General features: G+C 38.6%; 1 protein-coding gene and 6 non-coding genes across 9 annotated transcripts in view; 3 read left to right on the forward strand and 4 right to left on the reverse strand.

The window, feature by feature from the left end:
• The window catches only part of LOC135702707 (uncharacterized), a 62,253-nt gene that overhangs the window by 28,519 nt on the left and 12,183 nt on the right, over window positions 1–21,551 (reverse strand). The window lies entirely within an intron of this gene.
• Window positions 1,371–1,442, reverse strand: TRNAP-UGG (transfer RNA proline (anticodon UGG)). The gene has a single exon. It is a non-coding gene; the product is annotated as a tRNA-Pro (tRNA).
• Window positions 12,901–12,972, reverse strand: TRNAP-UGG (transfer RNA proline (anticodon UGG)). Its single transcript has one exon. It is a non-coding gene; the product is annotated as a tRNA-Pro (tRNA).
• TRNAP-UGG (transfer RNA proline (anticodon UGG)) lies at window positions 13,516–13,587 on the forward strand. The gene has a single exon. It is a non-coding gene; the product is annotated as a tRNA-Pro (tRNA).
• TRNAP-UGG (transfer RNA proline (anticodon UGG)) lies at window positions 16,029–16,100 on the forward strand. The gene has a single exon. It is a non-coding gene; the product is annotated as a tRNA-Pro (tRNA).
• On the reverse strand, window positions 16,622–16,693 carry TRNAP-UGG (transfer RNA proline (anticodon UGG)). The gene has a single exon. It is a non-coding gene; the product is annotated as a tRNA-Pro (tRNA).
• On the forward strand, window positions 17,092–17,163 carry TRNAP-UGG (transfer RNA proline (anticodon UGG)). Its single transcript has one exon. It is a non-coding gene; the product is annotated as a tRNA-Pro (tRNA).

Consider the following 21,551-nt stretch of genomic DNA (forward strand, 5'->3'; position numbering starts at 1 on the left):
TGTTTCAATTCGTTTGTTAATGACTACTAATCTATATACAATTTTTACATAGGGAGTGGGTTTGCATCGATCGTTTTGGTTAACGGTCAGTGATCGGTGGACGGAGGCTGATTGCGCATGCGCGCTCTATCCACTCTTTACAGAGAGATTTACACTGTAGGGTGTTGTGTGGTGCGTTTAGGTAGATATTTAAATAAATGCATGTTAGCTCCATCTCCAACAATTAGGCAAAACGTCGCCTAGTGCAAAGCTGAAGTAATTGCCACCTATATCAAATTTAGGATAAATATTTTTATAGAAACTAAAATAAACAATAATTCACCTAGTCACTTTGCTTTTACTGGATCGTAAATTTCTCTGATTAGCCTGATTAGTATAGAAATTAGCGTTACTTTTAACTAATTTAACTTAAATGTTTTTTATGCTGCCTGTGACGTTTGAGAGCCACGTCACCCGTTGTACTCTTCCTGACGTTTTCGCTGACAGGTCTTAGGTGATATGGAACTCACCCAGTTACCAAACGAGACTGCCCTGTGGCTCCGTTACACGCTCTCTACATCACTCCATAATTTCGCTCACACTTCGTTGTTACTACAAGCATGTCTCAATACATTTATTGGCCCATTTATTATCATCCATTTACTGCATTTATACAGTAATTTACATTTACACAGTACATTTATTGGTACGCAGGTGTCTATTGAAATGTTGGGATTAATCCAAAATTAATGCCTTTGGATGCATTTTAAAACGATTGATGTGATTTTGTCCCATTTATATATATACAACAAACGCACTAGTGGTCAATGTCACATAATCGATTACTTGGCGTGAGGTACGTATGCGAATTATAGAGTTGATAAAGGATTAATCCTTTAATCCAGAAATTGAACGCAAATCGGACAATCATAATTGAAGCTTAACTTGTTATAATGTCATTAATGTTGATTATATCTCCAACGTACGAGTTGTTACATTATAAAATAGTATACTGTTTTACTGTTGTTCATTAGTCAATATCAGCCATCTAGTAAAAACGGCTACGTTATTTAATACGAGAGTAGAATCATTTTGTTATAATTACAAATAATGATTAGATAAAATTAACCTCGTCCCGCAGACAGGGTAAAATCATGTCAAACAGAATTTTTGTAGCGCATCAAGTTTTCCAATCAAGATCATCCGAAATGCAGAAATCATTAAGCTTTAGGCGACGAACCTGATATGAAAAAAGCATACAAGTTTATGAATTATTTTATTATATAGCTTTAATTACATCATCCAGTGATTGGTGTGTCATTCAAAAATAAATAGAAAACCCAAATAGCTCAAGATTGTAAGCACGTAATGTTGCTTAACGTAAAAAATTCGGGCTCAACCGGGATTTGAACCCGGGACCTCTCGCACCCAAAGCGAAAATCATACCCCTAGACCATTGAGCCGCTCATACAAAAATCCAGTCAATTTCCACACAAGAAATCCCACCTCCAGTGTAGTCAAGCAAACACCCGATTGCAATGACCTAACCAGTTTCACTTGAGCAAAACCGTGAAACGCAAAGAAAGACTCGAAGCGAAATCGAAAGTGAAAGTAGCAACAGCGCCATGCACTTAAATAGACCGCGATTTAGGCATCGTCTTGGAGAAGGGGCAGCAGTAACGGTACGTTCACTAAAATTGGCCTGCCATGCTATGTTACTATGTGTATCATCGGTAAAACAGATTGTTGGCCTTTCTTTGCCATTCATATTCCAAGTCCCCCACTTTATCACGACAAGACGAATGCCAACAACGAGTGGAACACGCGCAACAGCCCCTCAATTCCAGTCGTAGACAGACGTTCGGCGGGTTCGTATGGCCTGATCGATGAAATGTGTCTTTATGATCGCGATTTGGATCTGAAACAATTGAATTGACTAATTTTGATTTACATTCTAAATTCAAATATAAATTGTGACCTAAAAATAATACAACGCATGTTTCAATGTTTCGCTAAATAGTTTCCATTTAAATTCCAACCGAAAACCACAATCCAGTTCAATCCAATTTACCACAATACAATGGCAAAAAAAAATTCCAAACTACCGATTCATCACAAAATTCCAAAGCCGCCACAATAATTGATGGAAAACGACGCACTACGAGCGACGCACTTTTTTTGTGTGGTCAAATTAACTTCCGGCTGGAAAGTTAGAAAAAACGCAAAATAGAAAACAAAAGCAAAAAAGTGGCTCCGCCAGTCGCGCGAGCGCCACATTTGAAATTAGGTGTACACTACTGCCACCGACGGCCATGCGACTCATTAATACATTAATCCACACGTTCCGGTTTTGGTTCCCGGTGTGGTGGCGGCTGCAGCGGTCGGTACAGAGAATGCGACCTGGAATCGAGCGTGTGCGGCAGTAGTTTGATACAATCATGTATGGACAATGAAAAAGTACTGCGGTTAGAGGGGATTCGGAGAATTGGTAAAGCTCTTACCAACCTAGCTCTGCACATGAACCCCAGTCTCCCATAAATGTTTCGCATGCTGCTTCGTTTCAATATTCAGTTCTAGTGCCGAAGAATTGGAGCATATATTCGCGGTTATCCAGAAATGCAGCCGTGTCCCCCGATGTTGCACCTGAAAAGCATTCGTCGATGCAGCAGCAGCAGCAGCAGCAGTTGCAGAATGAAATTCAATTGGGAAGCGAAAAACAATAACAACAGCGGCCGTGTTTTAGCCGGCACTATGTGTGTGCGTTCAGTTAGTTTGGATGCGGTGAAGCATAATTACATGGATGTGCCTGGCGTGTGTCGCTCTCGGGCGGGCGGGCGTTTGCGTCTGAATTCCTATGCTAACCAACTCGTTTTCATTTGCTGTCTACTGAACGGTTAGTTTGTCACACGCGTATGGACTTTGGATTCTGGTGTGGGTGATCAAAGTGTGAATGAATTTTTCGTTTCCCTGAATGGATTTTCAGGTCACGTGCAGCGGGAGCTTATTATTTGAAATTTGAACGGGTAGGGTAGGTGTTCCAGTAATAGTGGAATTGTGCCGGAATAGTGAGGAAGACCCAGATAAGATTATTTTTCAGCGGTAGCTCTCCTCAACTAATGCATATTTGTATATTTCAAACTTATAATTAGCCCAAAAATCACGGAATATAATTATTTTATCTTAAGATTTTTACTCTTTTGCATCTGCCTTTAATAGTGTAATCCATAAGAAACCAATGCATTTCACTATTTTAGGATCCAAAGTTGGCATCTATCACAACTACTGGAATAGTGATCCTATTAATGGAGGACGAGTTTTCTAAAAATGTATGCAATTTTCAAACAATCATAGACGTAGCCAGGGCGCAGGGGAGAGAGCTGTTGCCAATAACTCAGCCGCAAAATATTTTTTTTTATTTTTGATAATTACAGACTTTGAAAATGCTCATGATTTTGGGTTTTTATTGAAGGACTGAGAAAAATTATTCAGATTTTAAAATGTTTAAATATTTTGTTCTTAAAATCCAATTTGAAATTTTGAAATTTTTTCTCTTCCATTAAAACTTCAATGACTCTACAACTTTTCCAAGAATCTGAAATATTAAAATATTTTCAACGTTCTTATAATTAGCTTGTTTTTCAACAGTCTGACACTTCAAAGATTGACTATGTTAGCTAGAATTCTAAGGAAATTTTTAGCTCGAGAGATAACTTTCACGGGTTCTTAATAAATATTAGGGGATTTTAAGGAGAACCTTTGCAACATTCTAAAAATAATTTTAACAAAGTTATGTTGAAATTTTCAGAAGTGTTCTGAGGAAAGCTTCAAGAAAATTATTAGCAAACTTCAATAGCAGGTCGGAGGTGAATTTCATAAGGTTTCTGAAAAATGTTTATAGGTGTAGTAGATATAGTGAGTATGGTATTAATAATATTAAGTAAATGTAGTAGATATTATGAATACCACACACTTCGAAATAACTACTTTTACACGAGACGTAATCCATATTGGACGTTAATCATGGAACGTAAACAACCATTTCATGTAAAAAAATTAAGTGTTCTCAAACCGAAACATAAGCAACTCAACGAAGAGAACGTTTGATTGAATTGATTTTCTCGTTTCTTTCAACTGATTCTTGCGTCAAAAGGGCCGCTTACATGTGTCGGTTTCAGGAATCCAAAATTTACACGACATTTTCGTAGACTGCATACTCACTACATCTTCCAAAGGAACTGTAATGAATATTACAAGAATATTTTATACACATAATGAACTGAAGTGCGAGGGGAGATCGCAGTAGGCCGCGCTCGAAAGCTGACGTCTTTTTCTTTTGCTGCGTATTTTTCGTAAGCGAATTAAACACATTTTGGCTTTAAATTTGTTAATTTGTGTGCTGAAATTTAATTGAAAGTGTTCATAAAGTTATCATTTAGTGATAAATTGTGTTTTGCCTGTGTTTGCCTTGAGTGGCTCGGTTGAACTTGAATCTAACCTCCAAAATATACAACGCAGATTCAGTTCCATTGTTCGGTGCCCGGTTCTCCGAGTTCGGATGCTACACTTTCGGCGTGTAGTTCTATTGAGAGATCGGTCCGGTTGGTGAATTAGCTCGGGAACGTGTTGATTATGTGTCCGTCGTGAGTTTTGGTGGTGATTCGGTGGCCGACGTGGTTTTCCGCTTGCCAAAGTGCTCGGCTGCTGGTCTCTCGCCGGCGTCGGAGATTGCGAGCAATATGAAAGATGCCTCGCTGGATACGCCCAAGACTGGACGGGTGGCAGTTGGTGGCCGCAAACTGTTCCTGGGGAAAGCACTACACGCGAACCTCCTCCCAGATGACCATAACAATGCAAGAAAATTTGTGTTCGTTAAAGGAAGTATTACGACAAAGGTGCATCACGAAATGAGACGCAAAGCTTAGAGAAAATCAAAATTGTGGAACCCATGGATTGGAGGATCAAATTAACATGATGAGACCAGTCCAAATACATTTTACAATTTAAAATCATAAACTAAATACGTGCCAGGTTTGAAGAATATATTCGAACCTGGAAGCGTGTATGTAAGACCAGTATCCATTATAACGGTGAAGCATACATGCGGGACTTATTCTAAGTGAAAGTAACCTCGAATTGGGCGTGACTATGTTAGCACCCTTAGTATCAGAGAGGGGTTTTAAATGTTTTAAATGTATTCTGAAATAAAAAAAATAGTCCAAAGTTTTGAAATCAAGCGACATTCAATTCCTTAATAGAATTCAATTGTCATTTTTCAAAAATCAGTTCCTATCCAATTTAAAATTAGGTTTCAAACATGTACAACCAATTTTTAAGTACCTACTGAATAATGGAAAATTTTAGTCACTCAGTGAGTAACCACACTATTTTGAGAGAAATCCTACTCAATTTTGAGTTAGTCTCATCGGCCGTGTACGACATCTAACAATGGAACAAGCGCCACATCCACAGACGACCTGAATCAAAACGTACAGGACGATGACAGGAGCACATATCGTGGTAGGGGTAAACAATAGTTGCAATTTCCAAAACCTACGACTGGATGCCTTCCTTCAAATAACAACTGAAGTGCGGTAAAAAATCGGTAGAACTGTTTCAAACATACAGTTGGTACATGAGCGCGTCGGTTTTCATCTCTTTTTGCCAGTGTTGGCGGGGGGGGGGACACCCCTCACCATCCCTCTCCAAAGGGGGAGTTTGGTAAAGAGAGATGAAAAAACCGATTTGTACCTTCCTTAAAAGTTGTCCTAGCTCGCTTGTCTAATATCTATATACAATCTTCACACTGCCGTACTCTAACGGAACTATCAACTCTATGCTTTCATCTACTCCATCTATCGTATAAAAATTACCACTACAGTCTGTTTTTTGAAATTAGCATCTTCAACTATGTAAATCGTTGACTTCACGTAGAAGTAATACTAAAAACATATAGTCAAAGTACAGGAAAGCTCTTTTATAACCTCGCAATCGGCTCGTCTTTGTCTATTCTTTCGATAGTCACAGCAAGCAAGCACGTGATTGGTTGATTGCGGTCAAAAAGATTGATCAATTTTCAATTTATGTGCAAATGAAAATTACTATAATCTTTTGATCAATAAAATCTTACATCAAATCTGTTTTAAGTGGTGTGAAAAGAACTGAAATCCATCAATGAATGGTCAAGCTATAAGCGTTTAAAACCTGACACTATTTCGTAACACTATTTTTTATTTGCACCCCAGTGTAGTCCACAAAGACGTAGTTCTACGTCAAAAGAATGAGAGAACCTTCAAGAAGGTCTGAGAATTTCATGGAACTTTCAAAAATAAAAAAGAATTTACAGAAACTAAACGGTAGTTTGGGAATCTTGAAGCTCGTCCAGAACTACGGAATTTTAAAATCTTTTAGGGTAAGTTCAGATAGGTCCAGAGTAGTTCAGTGGGTTTCCGGAAAATTTATGGAAATTAAGTGAAGATCCAATAGCGTGCCATTAATTTTTGAAAAAAAATGCAGGAACTTTACAGAAGTTTAAAAATTAACTATCAGAAGAGTAGCAAAAACATTAGGAAAGATTAGATAACTTCAGGGTGATTATCAAAAACTTTGTGAAAAAGTTCCAAGGAATGGCAGGAAATACCGTGGATTTTGAGTAAGTTTTATGAACAGACTGCGGGATAAAAAGGGAATTTCTGTATAATTTCAGGTATTTCAGGGAAGCTTCTATAACTTCAAGGTGGTCTCATGAGCAGGAACTTTTGATAAGTTCTACCATGGAACCCCGGCTGACCGATTTTAATCTGAACACTTTTTAGCTTGAACCCCACTAATCTGCTCGCCGTGTAAACTAAAAGTAACTCAAACGTCGTTTAGCACATGGAATGGAGCAAAGTTAAACGGAACAGTGTGAAACAGAACGCAGAATCAAATCCCAAAAGCAAATACGGTTACCAGAAAATCGCTTTCCTGATGGTCATAGGGTTATTGGAAATTCAAATTAAAAATGAACCCCGTTAATCAAAGCCGCATCATTTGTTGCGAAAACTGCTGGAAATGGCAGGATCTTCCTTCTCGACGAGGGGAACAGAATCCTGTGCACGATCGCCAACATCGACCTCCCCCGGTGGCTAGGACCCACTGGCACGGAGAGAGGAGTTGGCTCTCTTCCGACCCCAAGATAGACAGCAGGATTAAGAGCCGGTTCAAGGCAGGGGACAACTCTCAGGCCCTGCGTCGGTCCGTTGCCGAACTTCTCAGCTCACGATACGCCGAATTCATACACCGGTACACTGACGGTTCCCGATCCAACTCAAGCGTTGGCATCGGAGTATCCAGAAGTGGTATACTTGCCAGCAATAGTTTACCGCCGCAATGCTCCGTTTTTTCTGCTGAAGCTGCTGCAATTTTTCATGCAGCCACAGTCCTCATCCTGACGGATTCCCACAGCGCCATACAGGAACTCCGTTCGACAGCTCCGTCACATCCGTGGATCCAGGCCATATTGAAGTTTGCCCCAAGCAGCACTGTATACACATGGATACCTGGACACTGTGGGATACCAGGCAACGAGGCAGCGGACCACCTTGCTGAATCTGGACCATCCGGTCCCAGGTTCACTGACAAGGTGCCGTTGCAAGACATTAAACGATGGATCAAAGCCATAACGCGCAAGGCATGGAACGAGCAGTGGTTCAGCACCAGGGGACCTTTATCCGGAAGGTTAAAGGAAGCACGGAGGCATGGACGGACCTCCGAAATCAACCGGATCAGAAGGTGTTATCCAGGCTCCGAACCGGACACTGCAGACTTAGCCACAATTTCGGCGGAGGACCATTCAGAAAAAGCTGCGTTATCTGCGGAGTTCCAGCGACCGTGGAGCACATCCTCTGTGTCTGCCCAGAATTCCACAGCCTCAGGGAGGCCTACGGGATTACCTCCAGCATCCGGAACCTCCTCGGGGACAACGCAACCGCTGCTGACGCCCTCTTGGTATTCCTTAGGGAAGCCAAACTGTATCATTGTATTTAGTTAGGTCCTCTTGTATTTTCTGTTTGTGAGTTTTCTTCCGGCTGTCGGGACGGTTTCGCACGGGATGAGCCTTTGGACCTCGTCACGGTGCCGCCTTGTTCAGCTCAATGTTAAATGTCCTTTTTAACTTCCCTTGAAGAGCCAGGAAGGCTGTACTTTACAGCCTTAGCAGGCGGTGGGATGCCACATGGGATGCGCCGTCGGTCCTCGTGACGGTGTCCACCCGCAGAATAGCAGCAAACAACCCAACAACAATGTTAGTAAAATTAAAACACTCTGTCAAACAAAAACTCCGTTTCCGAGGTTATCCTTCTGAGACCTCCCCATGACAAAGAGATGAACTAGCCTATGGCTAAAAATCTCTTAAATAAAGATTTTAAAAAAAACCCCGTTAATATGCACAAAGTGTCGTTCAGATTAACGGGGATCCACGATATGAATTTCAGGGATATCAACAAAAAAAAACTATAGGGTAGAAAATTTGAAGAAATTTGTGGAAACTGTAAAATGATTCGAACTCCCTTTTTGCTGCACTGCAGCATACATAGAAATCCAGTTTCATTGTTGTATGTTTTGTGATGTGTTTATATTAATTAGAAGTTTCCAACAGCGGTTCGCCTTAAAAAAGTTAAACGAACCTCAGCAAGGTCTAAAAATCGTCAGAGATGTTAAGGGTAATCCCAGTAGCTTCAGGAAGTCCAGACATTAGGGTAATTGTTAATATTAGCTAAGGTTAGTTTCTATAAATTCAAGACCACGAGCTTCAGGACAATTTAGGAAGTTCCTAGAATATCAGGAAGGTCCAGGGAGATAACTCCTGAAAAGATAAGAAATCTTCAGACACATTTTGGAACGTAAGTTCAAAGATTTTGAGGGTAGTTTGAAGATTTTCATGACAGCTCCATTTATTTTTTGGGCAGAACCAAATGTTTCAGGAGAATTGTGAGAACATCAAGGAAGTTCAGAGAACCTCAGGGTAGTTCAATTTACTTCAAAGCAATATCAATATCAATAACAATATCCAAAAACTTCAGCAAAGTTTGGAGATCTTCAGGGAAGTCTATGGATCTTTAGAAAAGTTTGTAGGCAATTTAATTGTTTTCGAAGATGTTCAGTGCATTTCTAGGGGTTGAGAACTTCACAGCCGTTCCGTTAATTAATTTCATGATTTTTCACAAAAGCGTAGAGGTATTATGGAATATGCCGAGATTGTCAAGAGTGTTCCAACATTTTTTAGAACATTGTGAGTTGTTTAGAGAAGTTCCATGAATATCAAGAATTGTTGGAACGTAAGAGAAGTTCCAAGAATTCCTTGAAAATTTAGGGAACTTCGTGAAAGAACGAAAGTTTTAGGCAAGTCCAGAGAAGCGCAGAGAAATTTGTTGCGTTTGAAGTAAATTTCATGAGTTCGAAAGTATCGAAAAGTTTCGAGACATTTCAAATCACTTCTGGAAATATGCGGGAACTTTTAAATTTTTTTTTTTGATAAATTCAAGGAAGTCTATTAAACTTCATTCAAGGTCAGAGATCTTTGGGGCTGTTCCAATAATTTTAGAGAAGTTCAAAAATCTCCACAAAAGTCTAGACTTTCAAGGAAAATGAAAGATCTTGAAGAATTGGTAATTTTGATTCGGGTTTTCAGGCTTCATGAAAAAGTGTTGATTTATCGTCCAAGAGATTAGATTTCCATTAGAGCTAGTTTTAGTTAAAGATCGTAAAGCTTTTCGCGCTGAACGTAGACCCACTGACAAGCTAATATCCAAAAAATAGTATTTTTAAGTTTTATGACGAGCTGATTGCAGACAAGTTTTACATGTACCATAGTTTTAATTAGAAACAACTAAATTTTGTATAGTAACAAGTGTGGCCATTTCATAGAGGGGCACATGGATTTGAGGTGGGTGGGGGCATACATATGAAAATAAAAAAGGAACCAGCTCTAAATTTACCATGCCAGCATTGCACAGTGGTCCAGGATTGGAATTCACCAAGACAAAAGTCCATAGTACTTTTGTATTAGGATTAAGGCGTTTGGTGTCTTCAGTGAAGTTTTTTTTTTTTTTCTTAAAATTATCCTTCTTTTAGTGCCTTCAAACATTGAAATTCAAAAACTAACTTTCTTATTTCAAAAAATAAAGACACACATTGTTCAGAAAAGTTGCTTTCAAGCAACTTTGTTTAAAAATAAATAAAAAGTACCTGAGATTATTTGGCGTTTATCTTCAAGGATCTGAGACTGATTAAAATTTGATTATTAAAAGATTTGTATGATTATGGTAGAAATATTTAAAATATCAGATAATGAAAATTAATTTAACACACTGTAAAATGCTTTTTTCAAGTTTATGGGCTTATCTAGCCCATAAACTTGAAAAAAAAAATCGTAGTACAGTGTGTTAAATAATACCACCACAATCTGGGATTTTCACAGTCTCAGATTCTTGTAGATCAGTCCATACGAGTTGTATTACAGCATAGATTTTTGGTATCGTGGAGTAATGACTTATTTCTAGCGTTCAGAATCATGAGGGCCTAACTGCGATGTTTGAATTTCTGCAATGATTTTCTCGTTAAATTGTTACTGTTGAGTGCAATGATTTTCCGAAATGTTTCCAATACAATGCTATAAAAGGCCGCATTGGCTTTAAAATTCAACAGCAAACGCTCCGAGAAATCTTAATCTAGCCGAGTTATTAACTAAATTCAAAATAAATTAAGAACATTATATGTAGGCCTTACTGTTTCTAAGAGCAAGATTTGTCCCAGTAATTCGTTCAGTCTATCCACATTCAGCCTAATGGCGTTAAGCATAATGCTGTCAGCCGATTCAATGACCCATCACAAAAACCTGTTTTCACCCTTGGATGTGATATTAATCTCATTTGAAAATAACAAAACCCACACAGCTGCAACTCGTTCGTATTTTGAGATTCCACCAACAGACCCATCTAAAAAAAACTATCTATATCGGAAAATAGCTGACAAAAATCCAATCAAATGTACTTTGATTCTTTTGTAATAGACACATTCCTTTTGCCAAAGAAAACAGAAGTACAAAGAACAGCTCATGCGAGAAAGAATGGAAAATTTTGTGATATTTCAATTAAATATGGATTATGCCTATCAACGATTAGGCCATCCGTTCAGCATTATTCTATGCCAGCGAGGTTATTCAATCCATTCAGTAGCACGAAATATCGCATTAATTGCTTCATTTTTTTCGCTGGTGGCTTTACGCTACGAATTTTCATTTCTCCTATGTTTAACAATTCTTTTACGACTAACTCCAGTTTGCAGTAAGCATTTTCCGCCAAAAAACATTGTTAAATCCCTCATGAATGCTGAAGCGGAAATTGATCGTTTTAAGCGTTCAGCGATGCAGCATTCTTCTCTTCATTGAACTCGTGATTCCACAAAAGGCTCCCATCATAGAAAAAAAAAAATCATCGAGCCGCCCCATAACAATAAAACACTTATCACAGATTAAGACCCATTTGCACTCTTGAACCCCATCCCAATGCTCCATGTGCATCGAGAAAAATATCGCCCGTAAAAGATTTTGAGTTCATCGCTTCCGACGCCTCATCGTCATTCCCGGCCTATGAATAGAAGATGCTTGCCGCGCGTTCATTGCATGTCTTACCTTTTGCAACAAATTCACATCGGATATTGATGCCAAAAGCAATAACAATTTCGCCACAGTCACAGACAGAATTCAATCAGCATTAAATCCGCATAATATTCCTCCTGCGTACCATCGGACTGGAATTTGGCACTTTGATTCTTTGCGTAAGTGCAGAGCTGCAAGCATCTTAACGGCTCTGCTTTCCAAGTTTAGAATCCGTAAAGTATGATTTAACGTTCCCGAATTTTTCGGTACGAAAATATGTGTAACAGCCAATCAACGTCTGGTCGTCATCTGTTTTTGGGCCGGTAATTGCGTACCGAACAGATAGATACGTGATTTCCCCGAAAGTCCATGAATAGCGAAAACTGTAACGGATTAATATCCGTTTTCAGCTCATCAAATCTCGATCATCGGGAAATGTTTCGCCCATCGCATCGGTCGGGAGCCGTCCTACCTGTGAAAGGATGGATGTAGCAGCTGATGGAATGGAAATTTGTCAATAGCAGCCTAACAACCTACCGGTTCGACCACCTGTCTCCGTCATTCACGGGTGTGCGTGTGTTTGCCCTGATTGAAGGTGTAGCTCCCATAGCTGCCGTCCAGATAGAATGGAAAAAAACATTTTTTTATCTGATTACTTTATAATCATAGACAGGAAGTTTGTCAATGCAAAATCCGCGATCGACGGGGTGTAGGTGGCTGGTGGAAAACACATCACGCTGACTGTCCTCAATTTTTCGTTCAGTCAAATCCAATGATTGGAATACACTAGATTTCTCATAGTGTATAGGCAGTGGGCTCTAATGGATAGATGGATGGAGCAAAACGATGATGTCAGCTTCCTTTTTCGATTATTATCATCGCTTCACATGCTGTAGATTGGCGGACTGCTGCTATTCGAAACAACTACAACAACAACGTCTGCGCTACACTACAGTGCTCGATGATGCAGCAGCCTGCGCTCGTTTGGCTTCGATACTGTTCCGAAAAAGCTATTAAGCCCTCTCTAACGAGGCTTGATTAACGCCGTGAAGCGAATGGCCATTTAGCGTCGTCACTCAAAGGGCATTAAATTTTCCAACGTAGGCGTGATTTTTCCATTCCACTACAGCAACATTCAGAGAGAAGCGGCTGCAGCTGTATCACAGGTTGCAACGATTGCTGCATTTGTCGTTTGGTGCGTCGTGTGGTCTCAAATTTTAAGTGGCATGAAACTTTCAGGAAATTTATTATTTCAACGTGTTCTACGAAAAAAAAAAGAAGACTTCGGGCTCAACCGGGATTTGAACCCGGGACCTCTCGCACCCAAAGCGAAAATCATACCCCTAGACCATTGAGCCACTTGTTAAGGGGTGTCCTATACTAGATTGTTAAAGGATATCTCTGAAAAATGCTATAATTCATATAACTATTTTTCAACAATAATCATCATCACTATTATAAATCTTTATGATAAAATCAATCGATTGAGAGCATCCAGTGCAACATTCAATCAAATACTTTATGTTTTCTCAACATTTGAATAAACAAGAGGCTCAATGGTCTAGGCGTATGATTTTCGCTTTGGGTGCGAGAGGTCCCGGGTTCAAATCCCGGTTGAGAACGCATATTTTTGTTTTCCATTTAATTTGTTTTTTTTTTCAATAATTAAGTGAGTGGAAAAGTAATTTTATAAATAATGTTTGATGATAAATGAAAAAAAAAAACATTTGATCAATTAATTTTAATCCTTTATATTAAACAATTTTATCAACAATATTTTGAAAAGAATTTACAGTCGATAGTTAAAAGATATTTTATGAAAGATCATATGTTTGAATCAAATCTTCATCAAGCGTAACTCTTAATATATGGATAGATCAACATATATCGATAAAACAGGTGGCTCAATGGTCTAGGGGCATGATTCTCGCTTTGGGTGCGAGAGGTCCCGGGTTCAAATCCCGGTTGAGCCCGAATATTTTTGTTTTTTTTTTTAAGTTCAAGTGTTTTTTTTATCAATAAGTAAGTGAGCGAAAAAGCAATTTTATAATGATGTTAGATGATAAATGTCCACTATCAGACAAATAAGAAGCACTCATGGAGCGGTACTTCAATATCTCTTGCTTTTTCTGCTGCTTGCATGTATTTTTTTTTTAAAACCACCGCGACGAGTAATTTGAATTATTGAGGTAGCTTGCATGTATTGGTCAAACCGACAATATTTCTAAAAAAAAATATCTCCAACACACAATCAGCACTTTAGGAGACAATAAGCGAAGTTGTTGATTTGATTGTACGAGGATTATTTATAATTATACGAATAAGGCGTAATATTGACATTGCGCCAGATGACAGGAAAAACGAATGTTTCGTACCATTTATGAACGACGTGTTGAATGTACGATATTCATTTTTACGAAACGGTTTTCAGAGAAATAACGAAAATACATTATCAGTGCATGGAAAAATATTGTTGTTTGAAAGAAACCTATAGTTATTCCAACATTAATTTGACCGTCAACTCAATCATATCTACCTAGTAGATTCAACTGTTCATCTTATACTCAATTCAACTATAACTTTGATCAATTATAACATCCGTCAAATGTAATTTATTTATATAATTTGGTTTCAAGTGATCATCATAAAACCACATACTTTTAACTTGTGATGCGTAGAGCAGGCGATAAGATAGCTGGTTCTCACGCAGATGAACACGGTTCAAATCTAAGTTGAAGTTCAGAAGTTCACTTTTTTATGATTTTGCAGTTGTGTTTTTGAGATCGATAAAGAAGCAAAACAAACTTCCCTAACATGTCGATAATGAAGAGCAGTTCGTTTAATAAACATTGTAAAATTTTGCTTTTCTAACAATAGTTTTCTTGAATCAACTAAAGCATAGTTGTATTTTAAAGATTGACGTTTGTTCATCTACTGAAAAATATAGTTGAGCCAACCGAGGAGCCAACTATGGACTATAGGTGTTGCCCTCTATATATAGTCAAATCAACTATAGTTTCGGGTTATCTCTAAAACAATTGAACAATATAGTTATTTTGACCGGAAAAATAATTGCGTCTGCTATAATTTGTTCTCCGTGTGCATACAATATATGGAATATTGCATGACATATAGCATAAATTTACACGATCTATAGTCTAAACGTGTATGATATATGACGCTCCATTTATGTGCATCATAGTAACGGAAATTTACGCTACTTTTTTTAGCTGTGTAGTTCAATGTAACAGGTATACATTAGTAGGTATTATGCTTATTGTAAGACCATTGTTTCAGTCTTCCTTCTTACCATAGGCCATTGCTCGAACTTTTCCCACTTGTTTGGCTGCCAAATTCCATTTTCGCTTGAATCCTTCAGGTCAATTGTAGTTCCACCCTTTTTCTTCAGTATGTGTTTAGCAATTGACCAGTATACCCAAGTAACCAACAAGCCCGTCAATCGCCCTTTTTGTTATATAAGGCTGCTATACGACTGATATAAAGTTCGGAAACCCTATATTTACCTTATTACTTGGGTATCTCAATTGTATTGGCCGTATTAATCTCCTTGGGAACCACTGTGACGCCATTTTCGCTGTACCACTGTTTGGTGGAATTTGAGTAGTGGCAGCTTGCCAAGTCCGGCCAAAATAAGCAATCCGCTTCATGCTGCTTTAAAAAAGACAGTAGTCTCTTCCGTAGGCACTGCTCCGGGTAAATTTGCAGGTTCATGGTCCCAGAAGTAACGCTTGAAAAGAACCACCTCTTTCGCATGTGTTTTAGCATGCGCTAGCTTTGCCGGTCTACCACTTCCGGGTTTTCGAGCGATAGTAAGACTTTCTCCGAACCGTTTTAGAACGTCACACACCGTGGATTTCAACGAATTCAAATCTTATGCTAACTCTCGAGCGGATAGACCGGAATTCGTTTCGAGCTTGCAGGATCGAATAGCGACGTGCTTGCCTTAATGGCAGCGTTTTTAATCTGTCAGGTTTTTCGTGTTCAACCTTTATAAAGAAAATTTATATCACAATTTTCAATGTAAAACTGCATATTTAAATAAAGCATCGTCCACCTGAATACAGCATTAAATAATAAAAATACATTCGGGCTCAACATTCGGGGATTTGAACCCGGGACCTCTCGCACCCAAAGCGAAAATCATACCCCTAGACCATTGAGCCACCTGATTTATCGCCATAAATGAAGAGCTACGGTTGATGAAGGTATGAAACAAACAAATGAATTTTTCTGGACGATAAAATAATCGATTAAACTTATTCGCTTTCTACAGCCAACCGACCAATATATTTGCAATATTGAGTCGTGCAATCAAAAGTTAAAAGAGTTAATTATAGATTGTACGATCAATTTTTTTTTTTTATTCACCATCAAACATCTTTTTTAAGCAAGAGGCTCAATGGTCTAGGGGTATGATTCTCGCTTTGGGTGCGAGAGGTCCCGGGTTCAAATCCCGGTTGAGCCCGAATATTTTTATTTCAGATCAAGGTGATTCCATTTTATAGTTAAGTTAACGGAAAATCAATTTTATAAATGATGTTTGATGATAAACGAAAAAAAATAATCAATAAATTTGAAACAAAAAAAAAGTATCAACAAGGTTTTGAAAAGTATTTACATTGGACAGTTAACACAAATTTTATGAAAAAATCACATAAATATATATACATCGATAAAGCAGATGGACCATACGGACGCTTTGGGTAAGAGAGGTCCCAGGTTCACATCCCGTTTGAGTCCGAATGTGTTATTTTATAATAAATATTATTGTGTTATTTTATCATATATGGGAACGTGTTTACAAAAACTTTTGGCCCTGCAAATGCATTTTAATTAATTCCCTTTGCTTGTCTTGTAGAACACAGAGAATATATTTAGAAGATTTATATCATAATTTTCAATGAAAAACTGCATATCCAAATAAATTATCTAACTCTTCTGTCTTAATTGATCAATATAACAATATTAAATAATAAAAATACATTTGGGCTCAACCGGGATTTGAACCCGGGACCTCTCGCACCCAAAGCGAGAATCATACCCCTAGACCATTGAGCCAACTGATTTATCGAGATAAATGAAGAGCTACGGTTGATGAAGGTATGAAACAAACAAATGAGCTTTTCTGGACTTCTTTTTGAATAGGAATCCTATAGGTCCATTTGTCGATCAAAAAATAGATTAAATTTATTCGCTTTCTACCGTGAACTGAGCGGTAGATTTGCAATATGATGCGTACAGTCAAAGTTAAAATATTTAATCATAGCTTATACGTATCAGTTTTACGAAAATAAATGTCAGTTAAAAGTGAATCAAGTTAATCGATTTATTGGACATAGGACCTATTCAAAAAGGACTCCAATTTTAATAAAAATCCTTTAAAAATTTTAATTCAAAATGTTAATCGATCAAAAATGTTATTTTTTGATTTACCAACGTACATCATTATAGCATGAGGCTCAATGGTCTAGGGGTATGATTTTCGCTTTGGGTGCGAGAGGTCCCGGGTTCAAATCCCGGTTGAGCCCGAATATGTTTTTTACATAAATTTGGCTTATTACGAACAGGAGAATTTTTTTATAGCTCATTTTAATAGTTCTACTACTAATAGCTCCCGGCAAACAATTTTGTTGACATTACTGAATTGCTACTCTGCTAAGTGAATCTTTATTCGGTAAAAATAAATCGTATAAATTGGCTTATTACGAACAGGAGAATTCATAGAATTCAACTATACGTATAAATGTGGAGGCCATATACGTGTAAAGGGCGAACACGAAATTATTGCGACACATTCAACAGGGCATAACTTTTTTACCATTGGGTAAAAATCAACCAAATTTTGCACACTTTCTCATTGATGTGTATTGTGTACATGCTGTCAAACTCGAAGTCGTGTTTTTCGATTCAACGAAAATGGAGGTGAACCAACGCGAGTTGAGAGAACAAATTCTTTCCAAACACCTGGAATTTCCTGTCCTGTCGCACCGGCAGTTGAGAAAAATGTTGAACATTCACCATTCAACCGTCTCCAGAGTGTTGAAGCGGTTCCAGGAGCGGTTGACGTTGGACCACGGCAAAGGAGCTGGAAGAAAACCGGAACCGGAGAACAAAAAGACGGAGGGAAAGGTGAAGCGGATGATTAAAGCAAATCCCAACGTCTCAAGCCGTGATCTGGCTAAAAAGATCGGCATGTCGCAGAGCTACGTCCAGAATGCAAAGAAGAGAGCTGGACTACATACATACAAGGTACAGAACTTCCCAAACCGCGATGAGCGGCAACAATCGACGGCTAAAACTCGGGCACGGAAGCTCTACGAGAAGATGCTGACAAAATATGGCTGCTGTGTGATGGACGACGAAACGTATATAAAAGCCGATTTTAAGCAAATTCCGGGGTTGGAGTTTTTCACCGGCAAGAGCAAGTCCGATGTGGACGACAAATTTAAGAAGAAGAAAATGTCGAAATTCGCCTCCAAATATCTCATTTGGCAGGCCATCTGCTCTTGCGGACTGAGCAGTGAGCCTTTCGTGACAAAGGGCACAGTAAATGGCGAGATCTACAAATCTGAGTGCCTCGAGAAGCGCCTTTTGCCGTTCTTGCAGCAGTACGACGAAGCTCCGCTATTTTGGCCAGATTTGGCATCATGCCACTATTCTAAAAGTGTCCTGGAGTGGTATGAGGCCAATTCTGTCCATTTTGTTCCAAAGGACATGAATCCGTCAAACTGTCCGGAGCTGCGCCCGGTGGAACAGTACTGGGCAATAATGAAGCGGGAACTTCGGAAGAGCAAGAAGACAGTCAAAGACGAGAAGGACATGTTAAGAAAATGGAAAAAACTGAGAAACTGGTACCGGATGACACTGTAAAGACTTTGATGGAGGGCATCAAGCGAAAATGCGTTCAAGGCTCCATCGATTAACTTTTCTTTTGATTTTTGAAGTAAATATATGTATAAAACTACCCTAAAATTTTGGTTTGATTCTAAACATTATAAGAAAATTGGCATGACATTTTCGGTGTCGCAATAATTTCGTGTTCGCCCTTTATGTGGAAATATACTTCTACATTGTTTGATTTCATATGATTCAATAGGGTACTTTAAACAATTCCATGTATAACGTTATCTTGCATCTAATATGATTTTGTAAATGCCAATATATAATGTAAAATGTTATTTGTACGACTTTCAAATTACATCTCTAAAATTATGGCTATCCATATATTCAGACCAAAAAGCAAAAAGCAAGAAAATAATATCTTTTAAATGAATCGTCAGTTTTCTAAAGTAAGTGGTACCTGGTGATATTGGTATGAATAGAAGTTGGAAATTGAAATACCGTATGCGTGATAATGTTTGCACCATCGTACAAATAAGGTTCCCGTTTCACCTGTGCATACAATGCATTGGTTTTCTTTGCATGCACGTGACCTATAGCTCATAAATACCGTAGTAGGCTGTGTATAAAAGAAAATGATTTACTTAGTTTGACAGTTGCAACATGACGAAGTGGCAGTGTATTCGAGATTTTTCCCACGCGCAAATGTCGCAAAAAGACATTTCAATCGCCGTGTGAGTGTTCCGGTTTTAGACCGAGAAAAGAAAGGACAACTATCCACGAAGGTGGCCACATGTCGTCCGAGGTCAGCTCGGGTTCCGAGGGTTATCGCAGCTATCAAAAGGAAGATTCGAGTGAATCCAGTGCGTTCAATAAGGAAAATGGCAAATGAATACGGGATGAGTGACTTTACGGCACGGAAGATCGTAAAGGAAGATTGCGGGGCAAAGTCGAGGGCACGGAAAAAAAAAAACTCACATGATTACCAACCGCATCCGGGAGCTATGAGTCGAACGATGCAAGAAAATCTTGAACTTCTTTAAACGAAAAAATCCGGTAATCCTGTTCACCGACGAGAGCATGTTTACCGTCGATCCCGTATCAAATTCCAGAACCGACCGGTATATTAGTTCTCTTCCGGTAAAACACGTGACCGACGAGCACAAGAACGTGTATCTGACCAACCATCCTTCCGTATATTCCAGAAGGCGACAAGGTCAACATGGAGGTCTACATCAGGATTATAAGTACGTATGTTCTTCCGTGGATCAAAGAACAGTACGGTCCGAAGTCAAATGTTATATTTCAACAAGATGGGGCCCCGTGCCACACCTCGAACCACACTCAGAAGTGGTTGCAGGAACATCTTCCGTTCTGGACGAAGGATATGTGGCCGCCATCCAGCCCCGATATTAATTACTGGATTACTCAATATGGCGCGTCATGAAGGCCAAGGCCTGTTCTAAACGCCACCCGAGTACAGCAAGCCTCAGACAAACATTGACCCGTACCTGGAGAGAAATGGATCCAGACTACATTATTAGAACCTGCCGTGCATTCCGGAAACGTGTGGGGGCCGTAATTGCAGCAAGTGGAAACTCGATCGATGATTAACATAGTTTAAAACTCTGAGAAACATCCCCCCTTTGAATAAATAAGAAAACTCGAAAACGAAATTTTTGAGAATTTTTTTAATTTTGACATTGTTCAATGGTGCAAAAATTATCACGCAAACGGTATAGGTCATATCAGGAAGCTCACCAAGTGTAGGCAAATCATCCACAAACTAACTATCGAGTTGGAATCTGGCAGTGGTTGAGGTGAAAAATCGAGATTTTCCTTTTATGTATCTTTGCAGCAATCGGCTGTATCTTCCACTTTTCGAATACGTTTCAATTTATTTTTCATCACAAAGGAATACATTTGGCTGTTACTTTTTTTGTTATGGTCCAATATATTGTTTTGACAACTAACAATGTGACTGAAACTGCTCTTATGTATACATATAAATGATCATCAACATTTTTAAAATAGAATGCGTTAAATAATGCCTTATTGACATCAAACGACCTCATATATAATCTCGCAAAGAGGATTATAATTTAATCATAATGTTTTATCTTAAACAATTTCAACCAATTTGGAATTGCATCTTATGCCACTTCAACTTTATTTGGATATTTATACGATTTTAAACGAACATCCTTACACGATTTGTGGTTTGCTGGGCTACTACTTTCATCTATTGATCATGTTGTTAACATAATCGCTTCAAATCTGGACACTTGGTCCACAAATCTATCCAGTTTTAAAAGTGTATTATCACTGCTTATTTTGTTTAAAATGGTACGTAAATTTTATCGTGGTCTTTTAGTATCGTTCCAAAAACACTTATTTTGACAGTAAGGATCAGGGGTTGAAACAGTCGACGTTTTTTACTACACTCGCTTCGCTGTCGTGCGCGACAGTCTGTTTGTATTCGAACACTCATGCTCTACCGTCGTCTCTCTCACACAACACGAGCGGTAAAATAACATTCGAGCTAAAAGAAAATTATCAAAATAGCTATCATATGACATGTGTGATTTCGTTGTAATTCCTCAATTTGGTGTAAATCAAACCATTTCTGATCAGAAATATAATTACTAGGACATCATTGCTTGCTATTTTCAGAATTCACACAAGCACACCATCAACAGCTCTTATTATGATAAAAACTAAAATACATACATTCGTGACGGTCTACGGCGACAGTGTCGTATGACAGAGCCTGTCATATGACATTTTAGTTTGGTACTGTACTATGAAAGCTTGTTTTGCAAGTGTCGGAGGCAAAGGCAGTCAATTATCACAGAAAATGTGTCGACTACCGTGACCGCTTACAAGACTGGTAAGGATTCATAATGACCTCCCTCCAGTGGCCGATTCTCTTCTTAAATTTTCTCTTTTGTTGATAACTCACTTGGATCAACATTTTTCTGTACGTTTGCTGTTGCTTTTGATCGACTATACAACCTGTTACAGCATTGTATTGTTTCACTTAGCAATTTAGAGAAAAAATCGATGAATCGAATCG

This window comes from Ochlerotatus camptorhynchus, unplaced genomic scaffold (genome assembly GCF_037179485.1).
Source record: "Ochlerotatus camptorhynchus isolate MF236.1 unplaced genomic scaffold, CSIRO-AGI_Acam_v1.1 ptg000196l, whole genome shotgun sequence".
Classification (NCBI taxonomy): domain Eukaryota; kingdom Metazoa; phylum Arthropoda; class Insecta; order Diptera; family Culicidae; genus Ochlerotatus; species Ochlerotatus camptorhynchus.